The following is a 12,439-nucleotide window of genomic DNA, read 5'->3' as shown; positions in this document are numbered from 1 at the left end:
TCAAAATAATACCAGACACTTGTTACAAAGACTAAACAGATTGCTCCAAGTTAAAGCTGTTACCACTTTGTCTGTTTCTCAGTGTTACATTATCCAATGTATTTCTGTTTGCTCTATGTGCCATTTGTGTGTCTATGTCAGTAGTGGGATGGGTTTCTTTTGTCTCCTCCCCCTTCTCTAGGCCCCGCCTACTGCATGCATCACGTTCTGGCTTGCTAGTGGATGATCACGTCTTGTCCACACCTGCTCCGGCCTTGTGCGACAGGATTGGTTGCCTGCACAGTTCCGGAAGTATACTTAAGCCTCGTCAGTCTCCATCCCAGGGCAGATGATTGCCATTGCTTCGTGTATAGAGAGAAGTGCTTTTCACCTGTGTGTGACCATTTCGCCTGTGTATGACCTTATGCTTGATTTGACTTTGTTTATGCTCTGCCCCGTTATGATTCATGTGATATACTTGTGTATATATGTACATATTATTTTGTTAATTAACACACCAATAGTCGCCTCTGTAAATAGGGAACGGTTAAGAGTGGTTTGTAGGAAGTTGGCGCCATTTATGTTGATTCTTCTTTTCTCCTGTTTTTGGGTTAGCTAGGGAGTGAGGGAAGATGGTGTATTTTTGTTTTCTTTTCTTGTAGTTTAGTTAGTTTTCTTGTGGTAGGTTAGAAGGTATTTTTGTTTACTATTTTGGCCTGGCAGGCTTCTGAAGAGTGAAACCACTGTGTATATAAAAGGTGCTCCGTTTGGAGAATAAACAAAGCAAACGCAATCTTGGTCTTGCCGACCCTTTTCTTTTTTTATTTTATTCTATGCTGCGGCCTGACCTAGACTGGGTCATAACACTGAGCAACTATGTAATTCTTTTCTTCAGGCTTCCAGGGCTTTAATGGGAGAAAATTTAAAAAAATATATTCAGTTGTATCGGTTCTATGTCTGCTCAGTACACATTATTAAGACAATGCACATTATCAGACCTGAACTGTGTCACAAATAATATCTAACTTCATTCAAACATTCATGATTTCTTAGCCTATCAATCTTCTCACATGCACACTATACATTTTGGATGTAAACTATTAATAAAGTCCTAAGTAGCCTTTCGTATATCTTGAAATATGCTTAATCATTAGGTAAATCAGGACTTTGCTCTGCGGTGCAATGCTGAAACATCCAACAAGTTGCTTGAGAGGTGGGAGACCGCATTCAAACACAAGATCATCAACGAAGCCAAGTCTCTTACTTCAACCGCAGAAATTAAGTGTCTTCTCAGTGCAGTAGGGGAACAAGGATCTGAAAATGGTAGGCATGATTTGTGATGTCATAGTTTGAGATTTGCTCTGGCTTCTTGTATTCTTGTATTTTATTGTGTGTGTGTGTGTGTGTGTGTGTGTGTGTGTGTGTGTGTGTGTGTGTGTATATATATATATATATATATATATATATATCACTATATATCACTATATATATATATCACTATATCACTCAGATTGGGACAGTGACATTTCATCTGTCCTGCTATTGTTGCATAGCAGCACCTCCAGCGGAGGCTGTTGATAGGCTTGTGCATTTCTATAAGGTAAAACTCACAATACTGTTGTGAAGTCTTTGTGAATTGTATTATTATTATTATTATTATTATTATTATTATTATTATTATTATTATTATTATGGTTAGATACTTGAAGGAATCAATCACCCAAAAATGTAAATTTGCTGATAATGTACTCATTCTCAAGTCAACCATGATGTATGTGACTTTCTTTCTAAATTCGAGCTCTGCATTACAATAGAATGCAAGTGAACAGATGTCATCACCTTGAGAGTCCAGTTAGACAGTATCACCGTAATCTACATGACTCCGGTCAATCAAGTAATGTCTTCTGACATGAATCGATAAGTTTTTGTGAAAAACAAATCGCTAATCAAAATGCTTTTAACTTTAAATCTGTGCCGCTTGTCAGCTCTTTGAATAACTGTTCTTTTATTTCTGTGATGCTGTCTAAATGTACATTTTGGACTCTCAAAAAGATAGCACCCATTCACGTGCATTCTATTGACTTACAGAACTCGAATTTCCTTTGAAAATTCTTTGTGTTCGGATGAAGAAAGAAAGTCATATAAATCATGGGTGGCCTGAGGGAGTATCAGAAAATTTTCTTTTTCTGTTGAAATATTCCTTTTTTGAAGGTGTCCTGAAGTTGCCAGTAATAAATAAAGAATGATACAAGCTGGTTTTATTTTGCATATATTGAATTAAGAAGGTTTGATGTGTTTCTTAATTATGATTATAGCACATTTTTCATCACAAAGTCTGAATATGTTAAGGACCACATTTCATGGATTTCATTTTACAGATTTCATCATTGCACATCATAATTGGTGTATTTTAATTTTTAATCAAATATTTATTGTTGTTGTTTTTTTCTTCTTCTAGTCATCCACCAGTATTGAAGGCCATCTCAGTGCCAGGGAGGGCCGCCAGGCATATCTACTGGCATTAGGAAGGATCAAGGTCAGGATTGACAAATTCTACATGGTTGTGGATAAGCACCTCATCCCATGCACAGGAACCAGCTCCTTGAGTGCTATACATGAACTCTTCACAGTCCACTATGTGTTCAACCTGTCGTATGAGGAAGCCTTTGTCAACATCTGTACTTTCCTGTAGACTACAATCTACAACATTGATGTTGGTCTTACCAGTGAGATTCCCAGAGTCAAGGAATTGCATGCAAAGCTTTTGAACTAGGTTAAATGTTAGTGTTTGTTGTCAAAGTCTGCATGCAAATAGCCATGAGAGTCACGCACAGATTTTATACTTTGTTAAAGTTTAAGTTATTATGAGTGCAGCGTGGCTGTAGCCGACAGTTTTGTGGGCAAACTTTTCACAGAACATTTCTCAGAGCATCACCAGGCATTTAAAGTACATATATGTGACTTGGGTGAACTTGTAAAAGCCTGGAGTTTGAAGTTCTACAGGCCTTTTGATCTACAGAGTCCATATGGGTCAGATGATGGTGAATATATTGTACCTCAGTTCATGCCGGTTTGTTACTTTTAAGATACTGTGTTGAAAATATAAGTTCAACTCGATACAGCAACTGATATGTTAGCTGTTCTTTTATTGACGAGTACACACATTTTAAAGGTATGCATTTTTAGGCATAAAGTGTATAGATTACATTTAATTACCTCAATCTGGGTATGAACACTACTTAGTGTTGAAAATAACTCTTAATAACCTTAGGGCTGAGCTATTGACATATTTAGTGTAGATTCAACACTTGCTTAGTGTAAATGGAGCCTGTGAGGAGTAAAAATCTGCACCGATGGTGTTACCAGTGAACACTTTCATAGTGTTGAAAAGCGCTGAGTGTAGAAAAAATAACACTACTTAAAGTGTAAATGTAACTCTATTTAGTGCGGACCTATATAAACTCTGGATACGCATTGATTTTCACACTGTGAGTGTGAGTATAACACATTAAAATTTGCTGTGTGTGATCAGTTAATCAAACAGACTGTCAATCAGTGATTCTTTAGCTTTTTTTATTTAATAAATACAATGAACTAATCTATATGTTACCCAGTCAACATCAGCAGTTAAGTCTGGTTAGCTATGACCAGCTTGACCAACACTGACCATCTAAGACCAGCCTGACCAGCTAAAAAAAAGTGGCCAAAACCCCTCTAAAACGAGCTTGCTCTACCAGCTATGACCAGGCTGGAAGTCCAGCCAACCAGCTTAGGCTGGTTTTTTCAGCAGGGAAACATGCAAGGGTCATAGATCAGGCAAACAATCAAAACAGGCAAGGCAGAGAATCGAGGTCAATGGAGTAAACAAAGTCAAAACCACAATATCAACACTTAGTAAGGCTTGGTAACAACAGACACAATAACAACTAAGCGTATACTTTGCAAAGATATTGTGTTCAAACAGTCTCTATATACTGTGGCGTGAGTGTGTGTGAACTCCGGAGAAGGTGTGTGTGTGTGCGTGCGCGAGTGAGTGCTTGCATGCGTGAGGGAGGGAACCATTACAGGTACTCCTGGTTTTTTGATTTCCTATTTGTGAACTCTGTTTGGTAGATTGGTTTTGTCGATGTTTGTTTTATGTTTGGTGGCTTCCGGAATGATTTGCGCAACCTGGCCTTCAGCCTGGTCAAGTTTTTCATGTTTTAAAACTTTCGTTATACTCAGAAGACATTGACACTATTTGCCATTAAAGTCTACAAATCTAATATTTGTAACTACAAATGTCACAAATGAACCCCAGTATAATGCTGAAAATGATAAAATGGAAATCTGTGGAAAATAAAACAGGATTTCATCAAGTAATTCTGATCAGAAGGTCATGAGTTCAAATCCCAGTACTACCAACCTGCCACTGTTGGGCCTTTGAGCAAGGCCATTAACCCTCAACTGCTCAGCTGTATAAAATGTAAGTTGCTCTGGATAAATTGTGTCTGCCAAGTGTTGTAAATGTAAAATGGCAATATGACATTTTCATATCTTCTATGTCATATTATCTTGCCAATTATGCAGCTGTATCCTGAGTGGAAGTTTTTTGTTTTGCAGCACATCATACATGTTGATGCACTACATGGTCAGTTATATGCTGTTGCATTAATATTTAAGAACACTTTATAACAAAGTTTACTAAAATAGCAAAAAAAAAAAAAAAAAAAAGAAAAAGCCCATAGCTCTTGCAATGAAAAGGGAAAAAAAAAAACACATCATAGGTAAATCAATTAGGGAACAACTGTAATTTTACATGTCTGACCAGATGACAATATATAAATAAACCTTAAATAGAAAGTCCAAAATAAGGAATAAGTTAATAGTGATATGTTTCTAGTAATAATAGTATAGCTTAATGAAGATGTTGATATTCAAAGCAAAATAATAATTCATTAACAATAGTTTACCAATCATAGGGTGTTTTGTATGAAACAAGCCTAAACCCTTTCATTATGTAAGGTAATGCATCGTATAATTGGTAAGTGAACCTAACCTAGTTTATCTATATGTTCCTTCCATCAACTGATGTTATTCAGTGGTAACTTTCTCACATTCATTTATTAATTACCAAGCACTTGCAAGTATTTGAAATAATTACATTATATGGCCAAAGGTATGTGGACATCTGACCATCACACCCATATGTTGGCCTTCCTCAAACTATTTCAACTAGAAAGCACACAATTGGACAAGTTGTCTCTGTATGTTGTAGCATGATTTCCATTCACTGGAATTAAAGGGCCCAAACATGTTCGAGCATGACAATGCTCCTGTGCACAAAGTGAGCTCCATGAAGACATGGTTTGCCAAGTTTGGTATAGAGCTCAAGTGGCCTGCACAGTGCCCTGAGCTCATCTTCACTGAACACCTTTGTGTTGGATGAACTGGAATTCCAACTGCATGCAAGACCTGCTGGTCTGACATCATAATTAATGCCGTTGTGACTGAACAGGAAAATCCCCACAGCCACATTCCAAAATCTAGTGGAAATCCTTCCCAGAAGAGTGCAGGTAACTATAACAGAGGGGCCAAATCTGGAATGGGATGTTCAAAAAAGCACATTTTCCTTATTGACTGTGTTTCTAAGGAAACTTCTTGTAAGATGTTCCCAGTTTCCCTTCACTAAGGGGAAGTGCCAAAACCAGATTTGTCTGTCAGTCTGCTAGATGGTGAAACATAATTCATCACAACAAAAGAAGAGTTCCTATTCAATGTGAGTATGCTTGGTGTCATCTTTATATTACTGTATATATCATAGTTGCCATTGCTCATTATGATTTTAGGCACGTGTGTGGCTTTTAAGCCACCTGATGATATTTTAAGAGTATGTTTATAACACAATAGTGAGTGATGTAGCCTGTTATGAGCTTCAGCCTTGTGTTGTGAGCTTGTGTGGTCTACCATTTCACAGGTGAGTTGATCTTGCTGTTGAGGTTTCCATTCATAGTCCTATGACATTGTCATACAATGCCATATTGAAAGTCACTGAGCTCTTCAATACAAAATTTACTGGTGTTTGCTTTTTAGAAATGGGTGTGACTGAATTAGCTGGGATTTGTAGCAATTGCAAATATACACTGTGGTAGAATATATACCTGCATGTTTTACATGCACAGCACACAAATAAAATACCTATACACATACACTGTATGGCCCAAAGTATATGGACACTTGACCATCACTCTGTTGGCTCAAATTTAGCCTATTACCCAAAAACATTTAAAATTCAACTTAGAAGCCAATACTCACATCTACATCTGAGATAGAAAAAATACACCAGCCGTGAGTGAGAAGAAGCAAGGGTCCAGCTTTATTGTTCCATTCCACCACACGAGATCCACACCGATGAGAATTCTCAGAAGTGATCCCCCTACCCTGAGCTTAAGCTCCAGTATTTATACTGTATTTACACACTAGATAACCCATAGGTTTCCAGAAAAGGCCTATTTCACTTACCCATAGAATTGAAACCAGGGGTTTTAATTTACACATAAAATCAGAACCCAGGCATTTCCAACAACCCAGGAAACAAAAACCCAGAGTTTCTAGTTACCTAGGTGGTCAGAAACCAGGATTCTCATTTACCTAGGGGGTCAGAAACCAGGATTCTCAATTCCCTAGGTAAAAAAAATGACGTAGACAAGACGACTAAACAACCGGGAGGGACCTTGGGGGGGGGGGGGGGGGGGGGTGCAGTTTGACCCGGCCACCCTTATAACTGGCTCTCTTCATGGTTCTCTAAAAATTACGGCTTTCCTTGCGAGACGACAATCTTCACCACCTGAATCATGAGTAAGTTATATTTTCCTTTTTTTCCTGTATTTCTCGTTTATAATTTATTTTCATATTTGCACTATATTTCTTAGTTTATATATATTTATACTACTTGAAAAGCAGTTTACTATACTTCCAACTTCTTAATATCATTACAGTTCTACTGTCCTGCATATCCTACTATTTTGTTTTTTTTATAGAGTTTCTCTATTACTATAAGATATTATTAAAGTTATTCATGTGTGTGTATGAGGAAGAGAGAGTGTGTGTGTATGTATGTTGTGTCTACTTGCCCGCCCTTGACTGTACGAGTGTGTGTGTGTGTGTGTGTGTGTGTGTGTGTGTGTGTGTGTGTGTGTGTTTTTAGCACTCCTCAGCTCGTACACTTCTTTTTGACTTTTTTTTTTGACTATTACTGCTCTTAAATTGCTCGTAATTCCAATCTGTCAATGTCCGCCTAATTACGCTTCTATGTGTCTAGGTGCCCGTTTTTTCCTTCTTCTCCCTTATCTTTATTTTATGACATTTTTTATCCACAACAACTCCCATATGTGGGCTTTTGTCAAATTATGTCACTACCGCATAGCATCTTCTTTTCATGTATCACACCTCAAACCTGTTGTACCTGGACCACTGGCCACTGATAAGTCCTTGGTCTTTCTGTAAGTATTTTAATCCAATGCATTAGGAATGAATAAACACTGAGCCAATGTGAAATTACTGTTCATGTATATGTATTTCTTGCCTACTCTAATTGCAACTACTCCCAAGAATTGCTTAGGGCTGTGATTGGACAGTATTCCCTTTCAGTCTGACAATAGCCTGATGGTTGTTTTTCATTAAAGACATCAAGTGTCATACAGTGAAGGAAATAAGTAATGAACATGTAATTTTTTTCAGTAAATATATTTCCAAAGAGTTTATTCACATGAAATTTTCACCAGACTTTGGTATTAACTCAAGAAATCCGATCATTAAAGTCCATAAATAATGTTGTGTGTAATAAAGCGGAATGACACAGGAAAAACGTGTTAAACATGCTAACTGAAATTTATTTAATACTTAGTGGAGAAGCGTTTGTTTGTAATGACAGCTTCAAGATGCTTCCTGTATGAATAAATTAATGGCCCGCAGTATTCAGGTGTGATTTTGGCCCGTTCTTCTAAACATATTGTCTTTAAATCTTGTTCAATTCTGTTCAAGTCAGGTGATTGACTGGGTCATTCAAACATCCTGATTTTTTTTTTCTCTGAAACCAATTGAGAGTTTCCTTTGCTGTATGCTTTGGAACGTTGTCCTGCTGGAAGGTCCACCCACATTTCATCTTCATCATCCTGGTGGATGGCAGCAGATTTTTCCCAAGAATCTTTGAGTAAAGGGCTCCATACATCGTTCCTTCAGTTATATGAAGTCTGTTAGTACCATGCAAAATCTGCTAGTACCATAAAAAAACAGCCCCACACCTTCATGCGTCCACCTCCAAACGTCACTGTTGGTATAGTGTTTTTACGGTAACGTGCAGTGCCAGTTCTTCAATTTTGCTATCTGACCAAACTACACTCTCCCAGTATTTCATAGGCTTGTCCAAATGAGCTGTAGAAAAATTTAAACGAGCTTCGACATACCTTTCCTTTAGTAGTGGAGTCTTGTGGGTGAGTGTGCATAGAGGTCATGGTGATGGAGTGCATTGCCTATTGTGTTCTCTGTGATGATTGCACCTGCTGCCTTCAAGTGTTTCTAGAGCTCTTTCCAAGTTGTCCTTGGCTCTTGGGCTACTCTTCTGACAATTCTTCTGACTCCCTGGTCAGAAATCTTGCAAGGAGCTTCTGTTCGTGACTGGTTGATGACGGAGTGATGTTGCTTCCACTTGCGGATAATGGCCCCAATGGTGCTTACTAAAAGATTCAGAAGTTTCGAAATACATCTGTACTTGATTCTATCAATATGTTTCATAACAATAAGGTCTTGGGAGAGCTCTTTGCTTTTATCCATCAAGAGATGTTTCTTGAGTGACACCTTGGTAATGTAACCAAGAGATTGTGAAGGAGTTGGGATGCTGGGATGAACAACTCACCCTTGACGCGCTCATTGACCTCATGATTCGGCTGGACCGGTTACGCCGGACCAACCGCCCCATGCAGTGGTGCCCCCGGCTCCTTGAGCCAGAAGCCACAGCGGAACCCATGCAGCTAGGACAAGCTCAACTTCACGAGGAGGAGAGGGAGAGAGATGGCATTGTGAGTCCTGCTGCTTCTACTGTGGCGAGGACAACCACCTTGTCCATCAGTGCATGCACAAGAAGCCGAGACCTGCCGGGAGGAGTGGGGACAGCCGACCCCAGTGTTAAATGGTGAGTTCAACCCAAGCACACACAGCGCATGTATTCGTGTTGCCAGTCAAGATTGAACACTCAGGATGGTCTACTGTGCTTACAGCGCTGATCGACTCAGGCGCTGCCAGTAACTTCATAGACCAGAATACCGCGCAGGATCTCGGCCTTCCCGTTCGGCCCCTACTCCAGCCATGCCATATTCAGGAGGTGCTCCAACGGATACATTAGACCTTCCACGTCCCCCGCCGGATTCTTCTTCGTCGAGAAAAAAGGGGGCCTGCGACCATGTATCGATTACCAGGGCCTAAACCAAGTTTCAGTCAAGTACCAGTATCCACTGCTGCTAGTATCTGCTGCACTCGAACAGCTAAGATCCGCTACCATTTTTACTAAGCTGGACCTGCATAGCGCATACAACCTGGTCCGCATCCGGGAGGGGGACGAGTGGAAGACTGCATTTAGCACCACCTCGGGTCACTGCGAGTATTTGGTCATGCCTTATGGACTCGCTAACGACCCCTTGGTATTCCAGTGTCTTATTAATGACGTCCTGAGAGACATGCTGGGGAGGAGCATCAATACATACATCGATGACATCCTGGTGTATTCTGCATCCCTAGAGAAGCATATCGGCCACGTCCGGCAGGTATTGCACCATCTCCTGCAAAATCAGATTTTCATAAAGGCCGAGAAGTGTGAATTCCACCAACACATGATCTCCTTCCTGGGATATATCATCAGCCCGAAGGGGGTCAACATGGACAGACGTAAAGTTCAAGCGGTGGCAGAATGGCCCATGCCCCGAACCATCAAGGAGTTGCAACGGTTCCTCGGCTTTGCAAATTTTTACTGATGTTTCATTCGAGGGTTCAGTACCATAGCACACCACCTGACGTCCCTTCTATGGGGCAAGCCAAGGCTGCTTGTTTGGACCCCAGCCGCCCAGGATGCCCTGGACAAGCACAAGAGGGCCTTCACCACGGCTCCCATCCTCAGGCACACTGACCCCTCCAGACCCTTCGTCATGGAGGATGATGCCTCGGAAACAGGAGTAGGGGCCCTTCTCTTCACAGAGGCTCGGAGACAAGCCCAAGGTCCACCCCGTGGCGTTCTTCTCCTGCAAGTTATCCTTGGCAGAATACAACTATGATGTGGGGAACTGAGAGCTCCTGGCAGTCAAGCTGGCCCTGTGGAGGAGTGGAGGCACTGGCTGGAGTTTGCCACACACCCATTTGTTATCTATACTGACCATAAGAACCTTGAGTATCTGCGGTCGGCCAAACATCTCACACCTCACCAGGCCCGCTGGTCCCTGTTCTTCTCCAGGTTCCAGTTTACCTTGTCCTATCGGCCAGGAATGAAGGACACCAAGGCCGATGCCCTGTCACGGCTCCGCTGCCCGGAAAGCTGAGTGGACCACCCAGATTGTATCCTGCCCCCCTTCTGCATTGCCAGCGCCATTGAGTGGGCTCTGGACCAAACCGTAGCACATCTCCCCAGGTCGCAAATCCCAGCAGCATGCCCAGTCGGCAAGGAGTTTGTCCCAAAGCGACGCTGACTGGAGCTCACCACCTGGGCCCACATGGCACTAGCAACGGGCCACCCGGGGATATGTTGTACCTACTGGTTATTGGCCGAGAAGTACTGGTGGCCCAAAGTGTCTAGGGAGGTACAACTTCATGCTCTATGTGCGCCCAGGCCAAGGTACCGGGGGCACTGCCAGCCGGTAAGCTTAAGCCCTTACCCCTCAAGGCATGACCATGGTCCCACCTGGCCCTAGACTTCATCACCGACTTACTGGAGTCACAGGGAAACACCACGATTCTAGTGATCGTTGATCGCTTTTCAAAGTCCCTGCACCTCATCCCACTCCCTGCCATCCCGTCTGCCTTTGCCACTGCCAAGCTACTGTTCCAGCATATGTTCAGGTACTTTCGGATCCCGGAAGAGATCGTGAGTGATAGGGGGCCGCAATTCACGTCACGAGTCTGGACCAGCTTCATGGACAAGATGGGCATCACCGTTAGTCTCACCTCAGGTACCACCCCCAGGCTAACGGACTGGTAGAACGGGCAAACCAAGAGGTCGCTATGTTCCTCCGGACCTTCTGTGCCACAAACCCGGAGGATTGGGGCCAATTCCTCCCATTGTCAGAGTATGCACAGAACTCCCTGCGACAATTGGCAACACAGCTCACCCCATTTCAGTGTGTCTTGGGCTACCAGCCACCCTAATTCACCTGGAACGCCAACCCCACTGACTCACCAGCAGTTGTTGAGTGGTTACACCGAAATGAGCAGGTTTGGGAAAGCACACACCAACATCTAGTGCAGGCCTCACGCACCGTCAAACGAAAGGCGGATCATCACCGGAGGGACCATCCCAATTACCAGCCTGGGGACAGAGTGTGGCTCTCCACGAAAGACCTATAGCAGCCCCTCCTGTGCAGGAAACTTAACCCCAGGTATATTGGCCCCTTCAGAATCAAGGAACAGATTAAAGAGGTCACATACCAACTGGAACTGCCCAAGCACAGCCGCATCGCTCTGATTTCATGTCTCTCTCCTTAAATCAGTTATCCCAGGTCCCATTAGCCACGGTGGTCCCGGGTGACTCCCCACCGGAGCCGTTAGAAATCAATGGCCAACCAGCCTACCGTGTCCGGACCGGAGGTAAACTAGAGTACCTGGTGGACTGGAAAGGATATGGCCCAGAGGAGCAGTGCTGGATCCCATCCCAGGGCATTCTGGACCCAAGCCTGCGTAGGGACTTTCATGCCACTCACCCAGCAAAACCAGGACCGCAGAGGAGAGGGAAGCCTTGACGGGACTTGGCTCCTAGAGTGAGCCCTTCACGTCACTGCAAACTCACGACTACAGTTCCCAGAGTGCAGCGTGAACTACAAACATGGCCGACGAGGACTACACTTCCCATACACGCACACGCTCACATTCTCCAGAATTCTGATTGTGGACTCCTGCACTCAATCACAGACACACACACACAGTATTTAGGTCAGGCTGAGAACAATGGTGACTCGCAAAGTAAATGCTCAGCAGTCACGTCTGTCATTCACCAAGCCGTCATCTTCGTTTTGGATTTTCCTGGTTCTCGGATATATTGCCTGTATTTGGATTACGATTCCCTGCCTTGCCCAGTTTTGTCTGTAATGAAAAGCCTATTTATAGACCATCAATTTACTAACCCAACTGATATTAATTTGCACAGATAGGCGGTATAATTACTTTCTAACTACTTACGGATTTCAGCTGGTTCCTTGCCTTACCTTGCCTTGGAGAACTGCTTTTT

The sequence above is a fragment of the Ictalurus punctatus genome, chromosome 13 (genome assembly GCF_001660625.3).
Source record: "Ictalurus punctatus breed USDA103 chromosome 13, Coco_2.0, whole genome shotgun sequence".
NCBI lineage: Eukaryota > Metazoa > Chordata > Actinopteri > Siluriformes > Ictaluridae > Ictalurus > Ictalurus punctatus.
The sequence above is the reverse complement of the archived record's forward strand: the minus strand, read 5'-3'. Positions refer to the sequence as shown.